This window comes from Hordeum vulgare, chromosome 3H (assembly GCF_904849725.1).
Source record: "Hordeum vulgare subsp. vulgare chromosome 3H, MorexV3_pseudomolecules_assembly, whole genome shotgun sequence".
Lineage (NCBI taxonomy): Eukaryota > Viridiplantae > Streptophyta > Magnoliopsida > Poales > Poaceae > Hordeum > Hordeum vulgare.
In genome coordinates, this window is record NC_058520.1 from 16,343,350 (window position 1) to 16,354,864 (window position 11,515).

Here is an 11,515-nt window from a genome sequence, read left to right on the forward strand (position 1 = left end):
ACATCCCTTAAATCTAACCCATATCTGACACATATACGGGTGTCCTGGATCTGTCCGGGCGCATCCTTCGCGTCAGATCTAACAGATGGGACCCACATCATAAATTTATCAAATTGCTCCCGACCTAGTCGGACCTGATCATCCTACCCGTGCCCAACACACGCCCCTTCTTGGCCTTCCTGTCAACCCCAAAGCCCACGTTCACAGCCCATGTAAGATGGTCGTCATACCAATAGCCATACGGATATTATTCAAGACCAGAGCCAAATTCCTCCTTCAAAAAATACATAAGTTGTCGTAAACAATTAGTATGGTAAAAATTGTAGTAGGTACTAAATTATTGCTCTCACTGTCCCGTAATGTAAGACGTTATGGGACGGACGGAGTAGTCTTTAGTGATGTTACCAGGTTCTCCTCCGTCAGTGAAGTTGCGGCGTCAGGAGGGCCCACTCGTTGGTATTTGTGTCTCGGACTGCATGGCCCTGAAGATACTGAAGTCACACGGACGATCTCGATGTTTCGATATTGGGGGTGGTTTACTTGAGGCTTCAAAGTCAATGGCCTCCTTCTCTCACTTGGGTATTGCAGCTTTGTAACCACCAAGGCCCAGACGTTAACCTGACAAATGTTTTCCGAAATTACGGAAATGATTGTTGATCTCCTTGCTTGACTTGCTTTTTGAGGATTCACGAAACTTTGACCATTCATCGACATCCATATTGGTATTCATCCGCTTAACGGTCTCGAAGCCTTAGCTAGGAGATTGCAACAGACACTGCATTTTCAGTCCCTAAACATCTTCGGCCATTTCGACAGGGCATACTCTTCAGCGTTTTCTTAGAGTCAGTCGGAAATGCATAACTCTGGTTTGACGCTTCGAGTAGCTTCAGCTTTTCTCCGCCCAAATCCTTGCAACCGATCGGGATGTTATTTCACATGATGCAACCTAGCAGTTTGCTATATGCCTTTGTCGCAGATTCTGGGGCGAGGGGCTCCTTTTGGGCCCACTTGGGTTATTGTAATGATACCTTCGTGTAGCTTGTTCGGGTCCCTAGCCATACACTTGATCTTGTTGCTGACGGTGGTATTGGATGAAGTCCCGTCGGTGTGGCTCGTTTTTCCTCGCCCTGTGGGCAGTTCTTCATGTTGGTCGTCGCCCATCTAGACGTCAAGGGCGCCCACCTTGACGTCTGGGTTGTTGCAGTTGAGTTCCCCTTGAGATGATGCTCCGATGTGGGGATCCATTTGTCGAACTGCAAAATTGACGAAGAATTATTATCAAAAAATGAAAAAAGAAATAACTTTGTGGACTAGCCAGTCACAATGTGGAGTACGCGGTGAAGGAGGACAGCCCCATGTTTTGGTCTTGCCTGCCCTTCTGGGGATCGCGCATCAACTTCCCAGTCCCCATTACCCGCGGCGACCTTGGAGCGAGGAGGGTCAAGCTTGGGGGATGCTAGAGTTAGATGGTTGGGGCGGAAGGGGACAGGAAGGGAGTGGAAAGGTGTGGGCGCGAAGTGGACTAGCGAGTCACAGGCTTCACCATAAAAAATGACATGGCTGAGGACGGCTGGGAGGCTGACATGCGGGTCCGTGCACCCTTGCGTATTAAATGTGCCCAGGGGAGTGCTTGGGGGCGACATGCCGGCACGGAGACGAACGCCAAGCAGACACGTACGTGTGCGTTCACTATCCGTCCGTATGCAAAACCGGCATAAAAATGCGCCTGATTTAGATTAGAACGGACACGGGCCGAACACTTTTTGGGTTTTGTTTTACACATTGACAGTAAATCATCTCCATTTTGACTCGAACGAACACGAAAGGATCAAGATATTTCATGTGTACAAACCCCATTTTACATGTAAATATTATTTTGGTATATGTTTTTCTTGTTCACGGCTTCTTCAAATAGCATTAATTCACTTTCGTAAAAATTCATTTTTAGTATTGGCTTCTGCTAAAAGGCACAGAATATCAGCTTCAAATTATTGGCACTGTCTACATCATCATCCAACATAAAAATAGTATCATCTACATATTGGAGCATATTAACCCCTTTGTTCTAGTTTTGTTTCGAAACCCCCCATGAAAAGTCCATTTTCTTTTACATTATTTATAACCACAGGCAAAGCATCAGCTGCAATATCAAAGAAAAATGGAGACATAGCATCTCCTTGCCTCATCCCTTTGAATGTTTTGAAATATGATACAATTTTATCATTAACTCTGATTCCTAAATGACCCCTTCTCATGATTTCCATAACCCCATCACACCATTTTACCGGGAATCCTTTGAGCTTAAGCATCTGAATCAGAAAAGGCCACCTGATTTTATCATATGCTTTCTCAAAATCTACTTGTTTTTTTGCTATGTATTGAGTCCAGGGCATCATGTTACACCACAACCCCTTCCATTATATATCTCCCCTTCACAAATCAGTTTGGGCAGTGGAAATAACTTCTCAATTATTTAAAAACTAACATTCAGTAAGTATATGGGCCTAAACTTCTCAATTTTCTTAGCATCGGCAGTTTTTGGCAAAAGTGTGATGATTCCATAGTTAAGCCTTGGTATATCGAGTGTACCATTAACAAAATCCTCAACGAGGGATTTCAAGTCCCATTTGACCATGTCCTAGAAATCATGATAAAAATCAACTGGAAAACCATCTTATCCCAGACTTCGATTCCTCTCCATGCCAAACACCACATCATGGATTTCTTTTAACGAAAATGGAGAAGTCAAATCTTCCACATCCTTACAAGAAAATTTTGTAAGGTTTTGATTTGACATGGTCATATAGACCTCATCAGGATGTCCAAAAAGATCCTTATAAAATTCCGTGAATATTTCATTAATTGTTCTTCCCCTCCAATGATCCCTTATTCTTGTTCCAGGGAAACAATTCTATTTTTCTCCTCCACCCATTCACTTTACCATGATAGTATCTAGTATTTCTATCTCCATCGGTAATCTCCTTATCTCTATATCTCCTTAGTCACTTAATGTTTTCTGCTTTACCAACCTATTTAGCTGGTCTCTAAGGTCTTTTTGTTCTCCTCTACCAGTAGTACTGAGCCCCATGATTTCTACATTCTTATCAATAATATCCAGATTTCGTATCAGCCCCATCTTATGTTTCATGTACCAAGCATCCACATTTTTGTTCCACCCTTTAATTTTCTTTCTAAGATTCCTAAATCTCAGTTGCCACCTTTCCAAATTGTCACCCTTGTATGGTTCATTCCATACCTTATAAAGACGTTCTTAAAAACCCTCTCTAAAAAACCAAACATTTGAAAATGGGAGTACTATCCCTCTATTCCCTTGTATCAAGAAAAATGGGGCATGGCTGAAGGCCTGTCTAGCAAATGCTTGCAGAATATTGAATGGGAATTTTTCCTCCCATGCAGGATAGAAATGAACCATGTGGAATTTCTCAAAAGTGTTGCCTAGGTTATTTGCCCAGATGAAATTTCTCACATTCAAAGAGAATTTCTCATAATAGAACACTTATATTTCCCATGATTAAGATTTTATTGAACTTCTCAACTCCACACCTAATGATCGCCTGGCCAATCTAGGACAAACTAGTAATATTCTAAGAGAAAAAATGTATTTTCTTTTGAGCTTCTATCTTTTTGCTTTAGCTAACCACCACACTGTTTTTTTTGAAAGAAATCCACGAGTCAAACCTCCATATTGTCGCTTTATGAAACGGTAAAGTAACGAGCTTGAGAAATTGTTAGCTATCATGCCATCCAGAAGTCAGCTACCAAATTAATGAGCCGATCACCCCGAATCAATGTATACATATAGCGTCTATTCATTTTTAGCACTACAACTATAATGCAGATCGTATCTCTTGTTGCGTAAAGTTTCATATATAACAGATAAACCCGGCTACCTCAAGGTCATCAAACTAGCAGGTACAGCACTATTGAGAACATTGATAGCCACTTAACGTGGTACATGACCAATGGGAGATACGTCCCTATGTTTAGTTAGGTCGGCCCCAATAAATATCATTTACCTCCTCTGACAGTAAAACATGTCTACTTCCGATCTCCACTTCTGTAGTGCAGGTTCTTATCTATCGCACTCACACGCATAAAAAAAATTCATGGGCATTGTGTGCAAAATCAATGCCTCCCATACCCATTGTTCAAAATCAAGATTGGTTCTTATCTTTTTTCATCGACCGACTGGAAATAGCAGTTGGTTGTTGAAGCTAGTGATGAAATTTCTTCCCTATTTGTGCGTGTAGGACTTAGAGGCAACAGGAACTATGCGAGAACTAACTGTTTGCACAACTGTGCAAGTAGTTTTGCCAAGTCTACAAGTACCTTCTCGTCAGGCTTAGTTTTTAGCTTTTTGGGCGTCACGCAACCTCAGTGTGACCCCCGTAGCTCTATATACCTACTCTTGTTTCAAATTGCAATGCACGAAATAAGCCATGTTGGCATGTCGGGTGGTGACCCTAATCCAAGAGGTAGGCACGGGCCGTGCTGAGATAGATTGATCCCCACGAGTTGGGTCGGCCGCCAGTGGAACACTGTAGAGGCAACAGCCCATGATGGAAAAGTTCATGAATTTTTTCAAAACTTTTTTCGAGTTGCATGAAAAAGAAGGAGCTTTGTGAACCTAATTTTGTATTCATGAAACTTCAAAGGACTCCAACAATATATCACGACATTGCATCATGACACCACACAGAATCTCTAGCCAGATTAGGACTTCATTTAAGATTGTTGTAAAGTTTTAAATAGCTACACTTGGACGGTGACAGGTCTAACACACCTAACAAGGACGAACGCGAGAGCATCGACAAGCAGTTTCGTACAAACAGTGGCGACGATGGCATTTGAGAAAAACCAAATCAGTCGAGTGCCGATGGCTTTTATCGAGTTGTCATCAATTGAAGAACAACGAATACTAATGCCATCATTGGTTTTTCGCATTGTTCAAGAAATCGTTAACTGGTAGATGCTCGGTCTGTTTAGGAGTAGCAACTAATTGGTGAATCGGTCTATTAGCTTGATTAATTGGGGGCACCGCTAGGAATCAGACTACTGATTCCTAAGCATCCATCAGACTAGTATTCTACCGTTCGATATAGAGAGTCTGGAGCGTTAGATTTCTTCCAGAAACTTTGCTCCTGAGGTTGTTTCCCGCTAATGCAGTCATTAATTGCTCCCAGAAACTGTGCACCTGAGGTTGTTTCCCGCTAATGAAGCCATTAATTGCTTCCTAAAGGAAAGTACTCTTCTGAAAATCACTCATGAAATAACTGCTTCCATTTTATTTTTCACTGCCGCGTATCCATTCCCTCTTATTTTCGGGAGAATATATCCACAACATTTTTGTTTCAGTGAAGTTTGCTTCCCATGCAGTTGAGATTTGTTTCTGTGCACGATATGTATCTAAAAGTTTGAGTCCGTATGATTTAGTCTTGAATAACTACTGCCAAGAATCACGACTGATTTTTTGAACTAAGTTAGTTTTTCCTATTAATTCACCAATATCACAACACATCGCTCGTTATTCTATGTGATTCGTATGACCTGAAAAATTTCTACCAGCTCTTCAATTTGGTGGTAGCCTTTTAGATAACATATCAGGGCTTCATATGTTCATAAACATGTTTCCGAAGACCTACAGATTTGCTTCCTTGTACTCACGACTATTACAATGCTTCTTATTTTTATTTGGAATGTTTAAACATGCTACAAACGTGCTTCCCTCCTCCTTTGGTTACTATACCATTATGATCATGCTGCAAGAGCTCATAATTTAAATTTCTTACATTAATACAAATCATTTATCAATCAGAATTTGAAATGTCACATTGTACACAATGGTCAGTTTGACCTCAAAAATTCTTAATTTCTTGCATTAGTATTGTTTGCTTCAAAAACCATACAACAATGCGACTTTCCATAAATATTTTCAACTTCCACAAACCACGTCTCGGAACGAGGGCTCTCTGTTGTGGCTTGGGCCCTTTAGAAAGACCGTATGGCAACTATTGCAGAATCAAGGTGTATCAAGCTATTTCATGATGAAAAAGCCATGAACTGAAATTAAAAAGTGTCAATCAATCTGCTAATACAAACATCTCTAAGTATGTAAGAATGTTCAAAAATGATATTATAGCAGAATTTGTGAAGAAGGATGACCGGCAAAAAACATAGGATTGGCTGTGGGCATCATGCATGAGAAATAAACAAGAGTATGAAGTATGGTTTTAAACCTCAACTAGTAGGAAGCATACAGATGTGCTATCACAATATGGCTCATTTAAATTGGAAGCATGAACAATTGGAAATGAAAACCAACGAGGACTGCGACCAAAATGGGGATGCATGTTTATATGACCTAAATTCAAAATTCTCAGAACTTGGTTGAGAGATGGAAACAATTATAGTATGATGTGGAAGCTAAATAAGTAGAAAGCATGAAAAAAGTGGTGTAAACAACTCATTTTGATAGGAAGCATATACAATGGAAAAATGGAAATAAACTTACAGTGCCACCAAGGTGGAAGCACACAGGTATGAAGCTACAAAGTAAAAAAGAGGGTGCATTATTAGTTTCAGGTGGAAGCATGAAATTTTGGAAAAAGAAAACAATTGAAACATTTGTTTTTCCAGTGACTACGGATGCATATTTTTCGAAACTCTCTATACAGGAAGCAACGAAGCAATGTGTTCTCAGCATTTATACCTCCAAGAAAATAGTACTCGGCGATGTGGTGTGTGTTATGGTTGAACTTCCACCAAGCGATGTAGTGTGTGTTGTGGTTGAACTTCCACCAGGCGATGGTGAAGCCGGTGAGGCAGTTCCCGGAGACCACCTGCAGGAGGTGGTTGAGCGTGGGGGTGCCTCGTGATCTGTGGTGGCCGGAGTCATGGCGAATCCAGCCCGACTGGATCCATATGAAGCCAATGAGGCCGCCGGCGAACATGTGGGCCCCGGTGCTGGAGCAAGCGAGGACGCAGTAGAGGGCGACGCAGAAGAGCACCGACATTGCGACGAGCAGGAACTTCGGGGTGTGGCCGACGCGCTCGAAGAGGCCCGCGGAGGAGAGCTGCGCGAGGAGGCGACGGAAGTCGGCGGAGGCGCGCGGGGGGGGGTGTAGTCAGAGAGGCGGCCGATGAAGAAGCGGCGGAGGTGTGGGCGCACGGAGGGCGGGTGGTAGGCCATGAAGGCGTCGGTGGAGTCCTGGCCGTGGAGGGTGATGAGCGGGACCTCGCCGCCCGGGTGGTGGCGCAGCCACGGCGTGCGCCTGCAGCTCCTTGGTGGAGATCATGCGGACGTCGACGGCGTCCTTTGTGGCGGCCGACATTGCGTCGGCGTCCGGCACTGTAGCGTCCGCGAGGCCCGTGCGGGCCATCGGTGGCGTGGATTTAGCTGGAGCGCGAGGAGGGGTGGTCAGAAGGGAGGGAGGAGGGGGGGAAGGGGAGATCGGACGAAGCAGACGAGAGAGGATATGCAATCATTTGTGCGTGATGTACGGGTGGTTAGCAACGGCTGAGAGGAATTATAGGAACAAGGGTTAGTGTTTAATTTCTCCACCGTGAGATTGAATTGGAATAGATGGACATAGAGTGGTCAGGCGTTGGTTTTTGGAAAACACTTCCTATCGGGAGTCTGATAGGAAGCTTTCTTCAGATGGGTGCATCGTCGTTGATTTCTCTCTAATCCAATGGCCTATATTTCTACGGGAAACTGCCATGCCATTAACTAATCGCACAATCTAATCCATTCCGAGTAAATCTCGCCTGATGCACCGTCACAACAACCTAAACACGTGAGGGCAAGTAAATTTCTCCTGTACGACGCAACTCACCCCGCCCCGTCTCGAATTAGGGCTGCTCATCCCCGAACCAGGTCACCGCGTCGGCTACATCCGCCGCCACCCTCCTGTGCATCAAGAACTAGCAGCGGCTACATCTGCGATCCACCTCGCCACTGTGGCGACCGCCCTTGCTTCATCGATGCCTGATCGCAGCACAACACATGTCGTGCAACCCCCTTCGCCACCCCGTTCCCCCGGCAAACCTGACCCGTCACCATCGCTCCCAAGGTCCCACCTTGTTGGTGTGTCGTGCTGGCCCGGCAAAGAAGTCGTGTGCGTATCCCAGGCTCTGCTCTGCTGGTATGTACTCACTCAGTGTAGGGTTTGATTCATCTTGATTCCTCACTTCTCTAGATGCAATGCTTGCTTCGTTTAATACTTTTTAGTGTATCTATATTATACCCGATCGCTGATGGATCAGTATATCATCTACGATTTTTTTATTATTTCTTATGTAGATCATGATAATCTGATTCCCAATATTGGCAGTAATATTAGTTATCGACATGATTTCAACTTTCTGTTCTTCCATCAAAGTACAGATCTCATTTCCAAAGGAATATGGATGTGCTTCTTAGTTATGACAGTAACATCATAATCCTATGTAGATGCTTCTAAACTTTTTTTTTGCTTCCAGATGACAAAAATAATAATAGAAATCAATTTATATGTTGGTGATAAAAATATCCATCCCTTGATGGCCAAACATTTTTAGTTTTGTTTCGTTCTATGCTTCAATTTGAACCCCCTGTGTATAGCGTATCTTGTATATAGCACATTTGCATACACCATAACTGGAACTTTAAAAAAGCTCCAACCATTTTTGTTTGCTTTAGTTCTATACTTCAATTCAAACCGTTGTGTACATCATATATTATATGTATATTGTATATAGCACATTTTCACCCAACCACAACTGGAACTTAAAACAAAATAGTGAAACTTGAACTTCAAATTTGACACTGCATTTGCTTCTAATGTTTCTACATAAAAATATCATTGCTTGTTAATACAAACACGATTCGCCACCACACCGGGAGTTCTATATGATTGTTCGAAGCATTGTAATTGTAGAGTTCTTCTCCGTCTCTCTTGGATTTGTTCATTCGGTTTTGCTAACTCCGTCTCATAGTTATGTACTTATTTGTGGAAGCACATAGAAGTTAGTAAAAAGCAGCACCACACTTCAGGGTAATATGTTAGTGTGTCAATCACCCCTTCAGGAGATATTTTTATTCTTCGAAGCATTGTAGTTGTAGAGTTCTTCTCCTTATCTATTGGATTTATTCATCAGATTTGCTAACTTTGTCGCATGATTGTGTACGCCGATCACAGGAAGGACATAAGAAGTTAGCCTGGGTGATCGTGCAAGGGACAGGGTCCTCCCATTTTTTGCTTGCAATTTGTGTTACCGTGGTAGATGGTGTGGCGCTTCCTGACCACCACAGAAAAAAATTCTAGATTTCACGAAGACACGTGTTCATCACTGTGGAAACATTCCCAATTTTATTTGAAATAAATATTTCTTTTCATGGAAAAAAATCTATATTTGTATGGAAGCATTTCTCTAGTCTATGAAAATAATATCATGCATATTGGTTTGGAAGCAAAATATATCTCTCGAAGCAAGGCATCATTTTTATTGCACTAAAGCAAATTCTAATTTCTTTGGATGCAGATTCCAAATTCTATAGAAGCAAATGCTCATTTCGTTCGATGCCAGTTCCAACTTGTTTTGAAGCAAATCTCTATTTATTGGATGCAGATACGAGATTATTGAAAAGACAAGTTCAATTTTAATTTGTTTGAAATAGTCCATTACATTTGGTTAAAAATCTTTGCTCGAAGCATGAAATAGTAATGTGAGAAGCAAGGCGTCTGCATTGTACTTACAAAATACAAATAAATTGTCATACTGGATAAAAATCTCTTCATATCCTTGAAACATATGTAATCATAAGGAAAAGTAACATTATAATTTCTGCCGGAAGCAATTTTATGGGCTATTGGATTCTAGTAGACGTGAACAAATTGTGGCATCATTGTTAGAAAACTGTATGCTTAACATTGGGTGCAATATTTTGTTGGATAGAAACAAAGTTCATATATGTTAGAAGCAAAATTTCCACATTTTAACCAAATATTCTTTTTCTCATTAACTCAATTGTAATACGACGGAACCACAAATTATTTCCCAATTTCTTAGTTTGAGGAAGAAACGTCGGATGAACGTACAACTTTTTTCTCAATAGCTGCTTAGTTGTAGGAAGCAATGCCATATGGAAAACCTGAGTTGGAGGAAGCAACACGTGATGGAAGAGGAGTTGGAGGAAGCATAGTATGAGAGAGATAACCCAGGGCGTGGTATGCAGGAGCCGTTATGATGCAGTCAATTGACAAACAACTGAGCAAATCTAGCGCTGATCTATTAATGAACCAACCCAGCAAATCTGACGACTAACATGCATCTGATCGGACGGCCTCTGACTGGTCTGATAGGATACAAAATGGTTGTAGTCTGATGCCTAGCGCTGCCCTTGGGTTTTTACCAGACTATAGATAACAAGTGTTTCCCATTAATTGGTGAACCATTAACCGGTAGATTGAATAGGAACTTACCAACATATATCTAAATTTTTAATGTACTACACCATATTATCATGCTCCCAGCTATGTAGTATACAAAAACATGTTGTCGTACGCATCTGAAAATCATAGGGAGGAGGTAAATTTAGTAATCTTAGCTATTAAGGAGCGGATGGGGTTGAAGAGGTTACGGGCCAAAATGTAGGCTTTGTTTGCCCATCTGCTAATGGGCCAGTAGGGATTAATCGGCCTAACAACTGATTAATCGATCTAATTGACCACTAAATCGGCCTGGCAAGCTAATGCAACGATTAGGTGCTGTTCCATTCGGTCATTCTATAAGTAACGATTAACTGACCATTATTGATTAATCGGGTGAATTCTTGAACATTCGTTTTTGTTGGGCCTACAAATATAAGGTGTACGACTTAACATCAATTGGTACATGCATAAATAGATCGAAGAAAATATACATGGGAGCCCTATTACGTCAAACAGAGGGCAAAACGGTGTCTCGCCTGCTGCGAGACGAGATCGCTCATCTCGGGGCAGCTTATAGATGGACGGCAAAGGGTCAGTTCTTTTGTTGGCTTTTTATAGAATAAGGTGCCTCCTACTCAGTTTATTCTAGAAGTCCAAACAAATTTATTTATTGTAAAGCCTACAAATTAAAACTTGACTAGTAGGCTTTAAAAATATATTTTTGGTTGGGCTTCTAAAATAACCTGAATAGGGGGCAGCTTATTATAGAAGCCTTTTTTCTTGTATATAGTGAGGCTTGATTTTTTCTTTTTTTTGTTTTCATAAATAAATAGAATATTTTCTGTGATTAGTTTTTGAAAATGTTTGGGGAGTGTAAAATTGTCTATTTGCAGTTTTGAAGAACTTGTCGTATAATTTTAAAAATATATAGACATTTTAAACAAATTTATGGTATTTTTAATAAAGTTCATGAAATGTTAAAACAATGTACATAGCACATAAAAATATATTCATAAAATTAAAAAAGACTGTTTCAAAACAATAAAAAAATTATGCACATTAAAAACAAATATTCATGATAC